The sequence below is a fragment of the Strix uralensis genome, chromosome 14 (genome assembly GCF_047716275.1).
Source record: "Strix uralensis isolate ZFMK-TIS-50842 chromosome 14, bStrUra1, whole genome shotgun sequence".
Classification (NCBI taxonomy): domain Eukaryota; kingdom Metazoa; phylum Chordata; class Aves; order Strigiformes; family Strigidae; genus Strix; species Strix uralensis.
Window position 1 is genome coordinate 6,666,626 of NC_133985.1, and position 13,530 is coordinate 6,680,155.

Genomic DNA, 13,530 nt, shown 5'->3' on the forward strand with positions numbered 1-13,530 from the left:
GCTGGTTTGGAATGCCTGTTTGTTAAATGGAGAAGCAGGTTTTTTAATGCTTGATCGTTAACTTGGCTATCTGCAAGGCATTTGTTGTAGGACTTGGTATTTTCTAATTGATATTTTCATAAGCAGCTTTCAAGAGTTAAGTTCACACTAGCAATTGTTCAAGAGAAGTCTGGAGTATTGAGCATATGCTGTTCTAAAACTGTTTCAAATGATCTTGGGATTAGATTTGCATTTACGTTGTTTAACTAGTGTGTTGAAATTTTTAAATTAATTTACTCGGGATTTTTTGTCTTGAATTACAAAGCTGCTTTCATGGCAATAAGGGAGATGAGTGTTAAATTCTGATTATAACTCATTTTTACGTATATTCAATTAGAAAGCACTCTCAGGATCAGAGTTTTGCAATAGCTGATTTATTTCACGTTTCTTGGGCAGTAAAATAACCAGCTTAGTTTTCCAAAATTAAGCATAGCCTGATATTGTAGAAAACAGTGTCATCTTAGTGTGTTGGTTTTTTGTAGAGCCTGCTCTGTTAGCAAATAGAATAATATATTTTGTGAAACCAGAAGTTAGGAAATATGATACCTTTAATAGTGTCTCTTTAAGTGTGTGATGTTTGAAAGTCTTTTTTTTTTTTTTCGCTGCGCGAATTCTTAACTTGGCCTGTTGACCATACTGCATCTCTGCTTCTCTTTTAGGATTGCCTGTCATTAAAATATTTCCTAAATGAATGTAGTATGAAAGAGAGGCCTGGAAACTTGCAACTTTTTTGGTATTTCAGCCTAAATCATTTTTAGGACAAAACTATAAATCTGGTTTTTTTTGCTATGAGTCAGTAGGCTTTGGAGAATGAACTGTGGAAAGTTTGGCATAACTTATAAAGGCTAAATTGCAACGTTTTAGGTGATATTAAAGCTATTTTATTAAGTATTGTCAAACATTGCAAAATGTTAATGAAGAAAGTATGCTGGTTGAATATTAAAAAACCTGGCTTTTTTCCATTTAATTTCTTTCAAATAACAAATAAAAATTGCTTATATTGCTTCGATTTTGGAATAAAGTTCTTTTTTGATCTATTGAAGTGGATGCAAAAGTAATCATTACCTTCTTTTCAAACAAAGCAGCTGCATTGGGTCAGACTTTAAAAAACAAGAGTAATTTCTATTTCTGGCAAAATACCATATATAAAGGTCTTTCATTCAAAGTAACAGTGGAAGTATATTGTTCCACTCCCCGCCCCAGGGTAATCATTCAAAGGGCGTAACATTAGGTGAATATTATTTTAGCTCAATATATTTTCACTTGTCTGGATATTGAAGCAAATCCATCATTATTAACTGAGTGAATTAGCAGAATTTTGTTTGAAATGTCCTGCATAACAGTCGAAGTAAATTTTAAATAAATGTCTGTAGAGCTGTTAGCCACTGCTGCCAGAAGCACCATGATGATGGCATTCCAGTTATTTGGATTTTACACTTTTTTTTTTTGAAGAGAGATTAATGATCACAATACCAATGGAGCATCTAAAGGCATTATTTAGATATAGGGCAGGATATCGTCAAAATTTTATATTGGCTTAATGAAGGTTGACAGCATCAGTTGAAGGAAGCACATAATGCAAGGTATGTTAAAATGACAGTACAAATTTGAGAAATGATGTGGGAAGTAGAAGCCACTTGTTACTCTGACATATTTATATCCAGCTTTCTAAATATGCAGGAATTTTAACCACCGCGTCTTAGCAAAATTCAGTGGCTTTAGTGTAAGTTGTTCTGCTGAGTCCTAAGATTCAGAATTTTTGAGAATGACCAGTGGTACTCACTATAGTGCAAAAACCAGAAATGTTTCTAGTGGTTTTATTCCCATGAGTTTCTATAGTTTATTCCACAACATAAAGATTAGTGGTGAGGTAGCTGACCACAGAAAGTCAAGCAGTTAAGAGACAACAAGAATAGATATAATCGGTGCATACAGCTTACGACCTTGTACTTGTTGCTGAGCCTCAGACAAACCAGCAGTGACTTGTAAGTCTGAGGTGTCAGAACGACTGTGGTACATCCCCTCTCAGGCTTGGTAGCTTTTCCCAGATGTCTCTAGCTATCTTCTTTCCTTGAGCTCTGAAGTGCTTCTTTGCAAAAAAAATTGATGTTGAGTGATAGACTTTGCAGGACAGATATATGCATCTGTTCAATAAGTGTTTAAGAAGCTATGGAAATGTTCTGCTAAAGCTTGAAAGTGCCAGTTATAAATTTTGATAGTCTGTTCTCCTTGCCAGTAGCAGGGTAACAATTTTAGAACAACACCTGTGCCTGTTGGTGTACAGAAGGTTTACAAAATTGTAGTTCTTTATTTCTAGATCCCTTCTGCAGTTTTTTCCTAATAGTTAACTGTAAAAGGTCTGACCTTGATCCTTTTCCCTGGTTTTGTTTTGTGTGGTTTGAAGTAGTGTGCGTATGCCCATACAAACACAGTGCTATACCAGCACAATATGTTACACCCAAATTTATTTTGGATTTTAGCATGTCAGCTGTATGCTTTGCTGTTAACACAGTGTATGATTTTAAGAGGAGATTATTATGGAATTTCATGTGCAAAGAGGAGCAAGAAGAAAGAGGCATACTGGTGGGCCTAAAAGATGAACTGAAGTTTCTTCCAGAGCCAGATGTATGTCACACATTTATGTGAAAAATGAGGCGGGATATAAGACACCAACCGATCCTGACTTTTCCACGGCCAACTGCCAGAAATTGTCACGTAGCTGTATTATCTTCAAAAGACTGGACTTTGGCTGATGGCTGTTCTTTCTACTCAAATTAGTGTCTTTAGCTAACATAAAAGATCTCAACATCTGAAAACACTAAAAATATGTTTTTGTTGTTTAAAGGAGGGGGGAAAAAATGTACAAGCATGGCCAAATCGACTCTTTTCGAAGTTGGGAAAAATAATTAGCCTCAAAAAAATAAAAAAAAAATAGAAGAAGAAAAATCTAGAATCCAGTTTTTAACCCTAGCATATATATGTATGGCTTTGGTTTTGTGCGTGCTAAAACAGAGGTCAAAATGGAAATTGTAGTTGACCTTTTAACTGCAGGGATGCTACTGTGCATTGAGTCTTTGTAAGCAGCTTCCTAAATGCTTGATTAAGGTATTAAAGTATATTTATTTGGCGTAGTGTACTGTAAAATTGCTATTAGTGACCAAAGATGCTAAGGAGAAGAATAAATTCTTATGTGATGCTTCACAATCTGGATTTCATAAATTGAGATTGAACAGGCTTTAAATAAATCATGTAATACAAAAAGCATCTTCCATAATTAACATGCTGAGTGGAAAGATTGCTAAGTGCTTCAGAGTAGCGGACAAAACAATAAAAGCATTGGACAGTTCTTTGCTGTTGTAAACGAAAGCTTATTGCAAATCTTTGGTAGCATGGACAAAAATCTATAGTGTTTATACAAGGCTTGCAGCGTGTGCAGCTGAAATGTTTTTCTGGAACTGCATACACATATTTATGAAGCCATATGGATTTGTAAATATGTAAGGCAGTTTGAATGTAACCTTTCAGAAAAAAGCTTTATTGTTTTGTGTCTCCATTTCCCTATGACATTATGGATAACTTATCTAATTGGAAATCAGTGATCATAAAATGCTTATCTGGAAGTGCTGGAGAACAAAGACATGCTAAAATGGATTTAGAGCTGTGGTCTGATATTTAATCAATTTTATTACTTGCATACTTCCCCATTCCTTTAACTGCCATGCATACGTTGGTGTAGTACCAGGTTTGCTACCAAACTCCCCAGGAACAGGCAATGTTTTAGGAGTGAGCAATGATATAGCCTTTGGTCTGTATTCTGCTACCAAGACAGCTCTTTACACCTGGCCTTTCCACTCTAAGGAGGTTGTGAGTGGTAAATTGGGGCCTCTGAAGGCATCATGAAGTTCTGGTGTCTTTGCATTTCAGAGGGATGGATTTCTTTGCATTTATGCTAAAGATGGTAGCATCCACCATTGACTCCTGAGGAACTGGGTGTAGCATATATCAAAACTTGAGTTAATCTTTCATATTGGGCCGAATTACTGCTGCAACAATCCACCATCAATAGGGTAAAATGACCTGTGTGGTCTAGTCCCAGGCCACAGTCTGTGTGTCAGTGATGTCAGCTTTTATAAATGGGGGAAACCGGTTTCTAACAGAGTTTACAAAACTTAACCACGCTTTGTGGGAGCTGGCAAAGAATATAAAAACACTCAAATTGTTTGTGACACTTTGAGGTGTGTTCTTGGGAATCTGTGTCTTTCAATATGCCACACTTGTTCTCCTGATTTGAAGAACAGACTAGTACTTCGTTCTTGTGCTGCCTGCATCTGTGAGCTAGCAGTATGAAGCTCCTTGCTGCATTGGCTGATGACTACAAGGAATATTTATTGGTGTTGGTTAATATTTAATTAATATTGGTAATAATGTTTGTCCCCTATCTTCTGAGAAATTATTCCAGCTTAAGAAAGAAACCAAAAATCAAAAGCAATCCCGTAACCAACATCTGAAAAAGCAGTCTCTTTTACTTTGCGCTTTCAAGAAAAGTTTAGCATTGCCTTTCAAAGGAGTGTCTGTGTGACTGTTTACACTGTGAGAAGTCCAACATGATGAGCTAGAATGTTTTGGGTGTGAGTATCTGAAGGGGTGCTAACTGATTTAATTCTGGATGCCAATGCCACAGTCATGGAGAATGGAGCATGCTGTACTGCAGAATCTTCCTAGTATTTGAGTCACTTCATTTCTTTTTACTCTCCAGTTTGGGGTTTGGCCAAGGCTTCCCTTTCAGACAGTCTCTTTGAGAAATACATGGGAAAATAATGAATTTATTTTGAGTGGCTATTTGGTTTAACTTGCATGGGTATAGCCTTATTACTTTCTTCAAGAATTGTGTTGTTTTGGTGTGTAGGTCTTCCCTTTCAGGTGGCCATAACGTAGTTTTTACTGCTTAAGCAAGGACCACATTATTATAAGTACTTCATCTGAATATAATTTTTGGACCCTGATAGCAGTAGAATAGCAGCAACACCCTCATATAGCAGCTTTCAAAGTTCACGAGTTCCTTCATCAACTTACTGCACAAAACAAGTTCCATAGTTTGATCCTGCTTCTGGCTCAGAACCAGAAGTCTAGAGGAAGACTAAATCTTTTCTATGTCATTTGTACATGAAGGAGCATGCACTTACTTTTTCTAGAGAGTACAGGAAATCATATTCCCCGTCTCTACCTTTTTTTCTTGGTCTCAGAGAATGGCTATCCCAAAGTGACATCATGAGAGCTGTGTTTGAGTTCTAGTTCATGCTTGGCAGAAGCCAAGCCAAAGCTCTTTGTTTTCTAATGTCCATGCGAAGAAAAAAATTTCAGTCCCTATATGTTCATGTGTTGAGGCTGTGTGCAAATTCATCAATCACAGTGATATGGTGCATCTTCCTGTGGTATCATGCAGTTCTCTGGGCACGAGAGGTGCCACCTTGGGTTTCTTTTCTGAGCCTGGATTACTGCAAGTTTTCCTGGTCTCTGTCGCTACTTCTGCTTTCTCATTATTCCACTATGCTTATTGCACTGTGCAGTGCTAGTCTGAGTGCTGTGATATCCTACCTTGTGTCGTCTTTTCATGTTTTGTAAAACCAGAGTGATTTGCTGTTCCCCACACAGCCAGTGTCTTACCACAGAGCTGTTCTGCTGTCTTTCGTGTATAGCTAAATCAGAGCTAGTCTACACCAATGCTTTTCCTTTTTTTCTAAGGGGAAAGTGTTGTCTCTGTTTCCTCATGGGCTGGGTAACATCTTCACTTTAAAATGGGATGTTTATCACTCGTTCTTTATGACTCGCTCCTCAGAGAGCTGACGGTCTCTTCTCTGAATATAATCTTGGAGCTCTCCATGAAATCTTTCCAATTACTGGTGGTAGGTAGATTCACCAGTTCTCCAAACCATAGGTATCATTTCCAGCCAGATGAAATGTTTTGGAACTGGCTTGTCTCATTTGATTGGCTGAACTGTGAGCCAAGACCTCAAGCCTTGTCCCTTCCTTCTGAAAGAGCAACTTGTATGAATTTGTCTCTCGTGCTGTTGGAGTTATCTGTAAAATAACCTGCATGATAAAGATTAACTCTGTTAGCAGAGTGGCTGAGACCCAAGCCACTCCATCTCTCATCACCCTTATATATCCTTCCAGAAAACTGCTTCATGGGCAGTTTTAATCCAGATGCCCACTCTGAGTAGTTGTAGAAGCACCTTATGAACTTGAGTGACTGTGAGATAATACAGTAGTTGCAGTTCAGGGTTGAACAGGGAAATGGGGAGAGGAGGAGGAGGACTAGGGAAATCCTAAATTGTTGGAGCTCATAAAAGACTAAAATAGAAGTTCACAAATGGTCATCACAAGGCTGGCTGTGTTCAGGAAAGAGATATCAATTGAGAGCCACTAAATATGCAAAATCTTCATCCAGCGAAGAAATCTAGCTGAAAAAGGTTGAAAGCTATCAAAGCTGGTAGAGGAGTATCATACGTTCTTGCCCTATGCTTATGCCCCTGTATATATCTGCATATTGGCACTGTTGGAAAGAGGATACTGGTCTAGGTGGACTGTAAGTCAGTTCTAGTACTGGATGTTCTCTGATTTTTCTTCTGTTGCAAAAAACTAAACTGCTTATCTCTTCCAAACCTTATTGTGCTTCTACTGAACCAGCTGCCTATAATTTAGATATTAGGGATCTTTTCATGGAGAGGGCTGATGCTTCAGAAAGTTCTGCTGCTTTTTCATCTCTGGAGCAGAGGTGTTATGGACTTCCAGCTGCCCTTCACCCCACTAAGCAGCTCACGCTGGATATCTGACTTTAAAGGAGTGCTGTCAAGTCACCAATAAGGAATCCCTGTTTCCTCTAAGACTTGCTTAACAAAAATTTAGGCAAAATCAGTAGCTTCTCTGAGAAATATGAATGATAATGAGAAGGTAAAATAATAGGTACAAATTTTAGTCAAGAGATGTGATGGAAACTGCTATACAAGATGCAAATGGTGGATTACTTGAGGTTGATACCTCAGTTTACATTTAAAATCATGCAGGACAAAAACAGTACCAAGAACATGGTAGCTCTTGGTATAGATATGGTGTGTCTACAAATAAAAAATAAAATAGTAAAGTAGATATTGAGTGTGAATAGTACACTTCAGTAAATCATTGAGGAGGAATGTAAGTACTATATCTTGTCGAGTCACATCTGCTCAAGCTGACAACTCACCTTTATTAATTCTTGGAAGGAAAGAAGGAAGCTCATTAATTTTGTATTGCTTTTGATTCAGCTTTATATGCTGTTCTTGGCTCCAACAGACAAAATAAGTGTTCCCAAGATATGGCTCACATACTTATCTGTCAGTGCTGTACACTGGCTACTCATGAAGATTTCACTGAAATCTTTTTTTCTTACACTACTTAACTACAGTTTCTCTAAATTACTGACAATTATTTGTGTAAATGACATACCAGTTATGGTTAGAATGATCAGGAAAGACTTCTAAATTCTAAAAAAACAAAAAAAAACAACTCTCTTTTCGCACAATTCAGATATACAGTCAACATAAAATTGTTGTGAGGGGAAGGGAATTTACAACTAATAGTCCAAAAAGTTGTTCTTGCTGGAGAGGAATGTTGTATAAGATCTCCAGTACATACATTTCCATATAGAGTCAGACTTCTCACAACAGTTAAGGACTGAAGAAAATACTCAAGTATGGCCTATTTCATGCAGATACCCAGTTCATATAGTGAATAATGTATGCTATCATTTATACTAAATTTTCAGGAAAATGTTACTTTATTTTGGCTATAGTAGAATGATACTGTCCAGTAACAGTAAATCATCGTTCATATGTAGTGTGAGTAGTAAATGCACATCCCAAAATGAAGTCCACTTAAAGCTTTAAGATCATATTAACATTTTTGAAGTCCAAATTACATGAATGTCCTTTTGAATTTTTTTAATTTTTTTATCTAGTTGTATTTTCAGTTTTAGCCTTTCCTTGAGAATGTTCTGCTGTTAAGTGTTACAGTGTAGTCCAGCTGTGTGGGATGTTGATTGCTGTGGCCTTGGCCCATTAAAGCTTTATAACAACTAGCTGTTGGCCAATTCAGATGCCAGTGCAACTTTCCTAAAAAGGTGTACCACTGGGCTGAGGTATCACTGTAACTTTGAAACTAAAAAATTCACACTATTTTTCAGAAAGACAAAATAGAAAGAATAGAAAGTGTTTTGGGGGCAAACTACTAAAATCCTACGAATATATATTATATTCAAGGTTAGAACTTGATATTATGTAATATAATTGTACAGTAGGGTGAGCATGGACTATATACATGCTTCTGTAATGCCTATATCTCAGTATATTAAGATTCATTAGTGTTTACCTTCTCATGTCAATAGGGGCTTGCAGGTAGAACTTGTTTTTTTGGGGAGACACAGTGGTTCAAGTGTAAGTATAGATCACTAGTGTAATAAGACTGTGGAAAAAATAATAAGCATGGTACAACTTGTAGAAGCAAAATCTGGTAATTCTGAGAGGTACTCAGTCTGCATTTTGCCTATGCAGAAATGTGTCCTGCTTAGTGTCTTAATAAAGCTGGCTGCATTTCTATTTCAAAGTATTTAAGTAGTTTACGCCATATTGTGAAAAGGTCAGATAATTTTTAGAAACATCATTGGAAACATGACTCTTATAGAAGAGTAAGGAAAAGCTTTAACAGAAAAATTTGAGGGTTTTTTTGAGGCATACTTTGTCATTCTGTGAGCACAGCATACTTGAAAAACAGTAGTGCTTAGCCATTTAATGTTCTGTGATCATGGTATTACCTCGGATGAGAGACATCTACAATTTGGACCTTGATGTTAGGTTTTTTCCTTATTTTAAAGCATATAACTTTAGCTTTTATTGAAATATGTGTAATTGTCTTTGTACACAGATGAGCCATTGTTTGATGTGCATACATGTTATGAGCTTGGAAATAGTTTATATTTTTTATGATCATTTGAGAAGAAAGTAAAAATTGCCTTGTCCTTTTTTATTACCCTATTAAAAATATGGCAAACGATCAGTTTGCCACAAAATTCTGTGACTGCTGCGTTTGAAGTTTCAGGACTCAAAGTAATTGTGGATTAATTCAAGAAAGAAATCCACAGTGAACTTGGTAAAACTTGCTCCATATCTATCAACAGTAGATTTGATAATGTGCGTGTCCTTGCTGTCGTGGTTTGAACTCAGAGGACAACTGAGCACCACTCAGCTGCTCACTCTTCCCTTCCCCCCAGTGCTGGGAAGCAGAAAATAAAACAAAAGGCTTGGGAATTGAGATAAGGACAGAGAGGGATGACTCCTCCGTTATGGTCAGGGGCAAAAGACGGACTTGTTAGGGGAAGAAGAAAAGAACATGGGTATAATACAGACACCTAACAACAACAACATTTAACAGACAGAGTAGGACCATGAGAGAAGCGTTACCACATCCTCAAAACACCCTCCCCCATCCCTCCCTTCTTCCCAGGCTCAGCTTTACTCACATATCTCTGCCTACTACCCCTGCAGTGGCACAGGGGGCAGGGAACGGGGGGTGCAGTCAGTCCTGCTGCTTCTTCCACCTCGGGGCAGGGCAGGGGAAGTGGCATTCCTCCCCTGCCCCAGCGCAGCCCACCTCTCCCAGGAGAGAGCCCTCCACAAACCAGCTCCAGCATGACCCGCTCCCACGGGCGTGTGGTCACCCCCGCGTGTTGCAATCCACAACAGCGGGACCTTCTTCCCATGGGGTCCTGGCCTCTTCGGGCGCAGTCACCTCTCCCGGCGTGGGGCCCCCCCCACGCTGCAAATTGGTCTCTGCTCCACCACAGACCCCTGTGGGTGTCGGGGGCCGGCCCTGCCCTCTCACCACGGGATACAGGGGAGTCTCTGCTCCAGCGCACCTCCGCTCCTGCCTCCTCCCTTCCACTGGCCTCAGTGTTCGCACAGATGTTCTCCTTGCAACTCCTCCTCACAACTCCCACCACTCCTCCCAGGTTCCCCTTCTTAAATACATTATCGCAGAGGCACAGCTCATTGACCCGGCCTTGGTGCGAAGGCGGGTCCGACTTGGAGCCAGGGGAACTTCAAGAAGTTTCTCACAGGAGGCCACCGCTGTAGCCCCTTCCCCTGCTAACAGAAAAAACCCCACCACTCAAACTAGGACACTTGCACATCAGATAGACGCTTCTTTTGGAACTGTAGTTGATGTGAGTGGCACAAACATACTTAAATGGTAGAAATTTCATGCTTTGGCTTCTACTACTGATAAATACTTTGCATAGATCTTGCGCATGGAATTTGGAGATAAAATGGAAAGAACGGGTAAAAAGGAACAAGTGTATGCTTTGATCAACTGATGGTTTGTATGGCCCCTGCGCTAACTGCTGCTGCTTTGTGTTTCTATTGGACCATCTTTATTTAGCAAAAAATTCCATAAGCCTGTAGTAGTGATAAACTAGTTCAAAGACTAATCCCTCCCACTCTCTTGTCCATAAGTCACGTGAACAAGAACTGTATTTCTCTGTGTTTATTTTTACAGGGCTGTGGCTGGAATAATTTTTTAAATGATACGGTAGCTATCACTTTCTTATCCTTTGGGGAGTATTCGGTGAACAGAGCAGTTATGAGAAACCACTTAAAATGATTCTTTGAAGATATGTAGATTTGTAGATGTGTAGTGGTTGTATCTTCTAATTGGGTATATTCATTGAGGAAAATAATAGTTCCTGATAATTGTGTTTATGTACTGTGGGCTCCTAGGGGGCACTAATATCCTCAAACTTCATAGTTTACTAGGTATGTCTGTAGAACGTAATTATGTAGTTACATATTACTTAGTCATTGCTGGACAGCCAAACTTTTTTTGTTATTGCTGATGCAAGAGTGAGCCTTTTATTTCTTTTGTAAACATTAAAAAAAAAAAAAATTGGCACCTCTTTTCTGAAGGAAGCCATTAGCAGCTCTGTCAATAGGTCTGCACAGGAGGAATCCAAACACAGGAAAAGTGCAAGAGAGGCAAAGGGCAGCTACCAAGAAAGCAGGATGCATGCTTCAGTGAATTGGTTTTGGTTTGCATTAGTACATCTGACCAGGGCTACAAAACAAAGAGGTTTATTTTAACAACATGAAAATAAACGAGCCTGATTTCATCACAAACATTTTCATAGTAGGTCACTGACCTATAAGAACTCATGGAAAAACAAATTTGGGTCTCATTTATGTAGACAAGAGGTTCTGTAACCTCAGGATTCTTAAGCTTCTGAAAGCTATGGTTACAAAGCAAATGGAATAGTGACACTTCCACTACAATGTAACCATAATTCAGTTGGAATAGCTGCTGAGCATTGAACATTACATCAGAGTTTTTAAACATTATTCTTTTCTGTGGCTTGCTTGTTTGATTTTTAGCAGTTTTTTTTATAGTTGATGAAGATTTATGAGAGTATTTGCTTAAGCAAAACACTTAAGTATTTAGCAGTCATTTCTCCAGGATCTGTAGGAAATACTTAAAGATATGTGTTAATGTTGGGTAAGAACTGCTACATCACTGGTCTGAAATAATTTGGATGAACTTTGTTTATCTTAAATAATTTTATCAAAAGGGTTTTGCTTCTTTGAGCTTCCTCAGAAGGATTATACTGCTTGCCATCTTAGAAACACTGTAAGTGTTATTGGCTACATTTCATGCTGTCAAACATAGCAATCCTTAGATAATCCTGTCCTTAAGTGAAATGATGATGAATTCAAAGTACTTAACATCTTTTTGTTCTTGGAGAACCTATGAACATGTAGGTCTTGAAGCCTTTCCGTCTTTGGTGAGACCAGTACAGTCTTGATCTTGATTTTCCTCTGGCACAACTCCATTTCAACTGTGTCTGTTGAACTGGAGCTCTCCTGAAGCTGCAGCCTTCTGTATAGAACAGAACAAACTAATTTATCTTGGCTTATAGTTAACTTAATGCTAGTATTATGTTCTCAGTTGCTTGGAGATGATCTCTTCTCTAGACCTTTCTCTTTGTGTCAAGGTGTTATAGTATGAGGATTGCAAGAAGAGAGGATTCTAGGGTTCATGCAGATGTTATGGATGTTATGTACACTTTTTAAATTTTGTTTTTGACAATTCTGAGTGGGATAGGTGTGATGCAGTATATTAGGAATTCAAGAGAAATGGGAACTGCTAGATACTGAAGCACTTCAGAAAAACTGACCCCTCTATTTTATAACTTGCTGGAAAAGCGAATCAGAGGTAATTATAACAGAAACTGGGTGCACTCAATTTTTAGATAAGAGCCTCTTTAATGATGATGTATTTTTGTGGCTGGTTACCCCTTGTTGCTTCCTAGTGAGAAAATGTCCTTTGAATGACTTGTAATAGGTAATTCCCACAGGCTCATGATAAAGCAGTTACAAGAGCTGCTTTTTTTGTTCTCAAATTTAAGTCAAGTGTACAGTGTGCTCTTTGTTCCACTTAATTTTTTCCTTATATTCATTCTGTTAGCTTTGGAGGATGCATCCTTTGTTAAGTATCCAGTTTGATTTCAGGCAAGAGATGATTCTGCTAGTCTTCCTTTTTTAATAGCTCTGCTTGGCATATAGCCCCCGGGAGGAAAGAGTAACCCATTGCCACAGCAGCATTCTTTACTATATATGGAGAGGCATGGTGAGCTGGGCTGGTACCGAGTTATTAAAACAGATCAAATAGAAACAGTGTTCTACTTATTCTGGTAAAAATTGCAATAATAGTTGTACTTGCAAGTTTTCTTGCTAATTATTCACAGCTATTTCTGACTTCTGGAAATGGTTAGTTTGATTAATAAAAACTTTCAAGACTTGTCAGAAAGGGCAGCATGGCTCGGAGATGTGCACGCTAAAATTCACTTTTTGGTTTCTTCATAGGGGTTCAGCCCTGACCTGGAGAGCTTACTCTCTGGTGTAAGAAAATGTTTTCACCATGACTATTTCACTCTCACTGTCTTTGTAAAAAATGAAGTATTAGAAATGGTGGACATTTAAGGATACTGCAATAGATTGTTTATGTTCCTTGGATAAAGTCCTGTTGTTTTCACACAGTCTGTGGAGGAATAATGATCAAGTAACTACACTTTTTCTCATTCTGTATGAGGGTCTTGAAGATACAAAAATTGGAAGATTTTGTGAGAATTCCTAAATTTTTTAGATTTTAAGTAGGAGAACTTACTAAATACAGAAACTGAGAAGCAGACAGCTTCTGCAGAGAGTGTCTCTATGTTTGAGGGTTTATTGATCAAGGTTTTTTGGATTTATTTGAATGATAGTTAAGAGAAATTGTAAATTCTTGTACGCTAAAGGCTGATAAAGGCAGATATAAGCTACCATCCTGCATGAATGTAACGAATTGGTTTTAATAACTATACTGTTGAGTTAAGAGATTGTCCATGTACTTTTGCTTGCTAATTCTGGTTTTACA

The 13,530-nt window shown here is 38.2% G+C and overlaps 1 protein-coding gene across 2 annotated transcripts in view; it reads left to right on the forward strand.

Annotated features, from left to right (window-relative positions):
• Positions 1-13,530, forward strand: part of SLIT3 (slit guidance ligand 3) — a 528,649-nt gene that overhangs the window by 31,506 nt on the left and 483,613 nt on the right. The window lies entirely within an intron of this gene.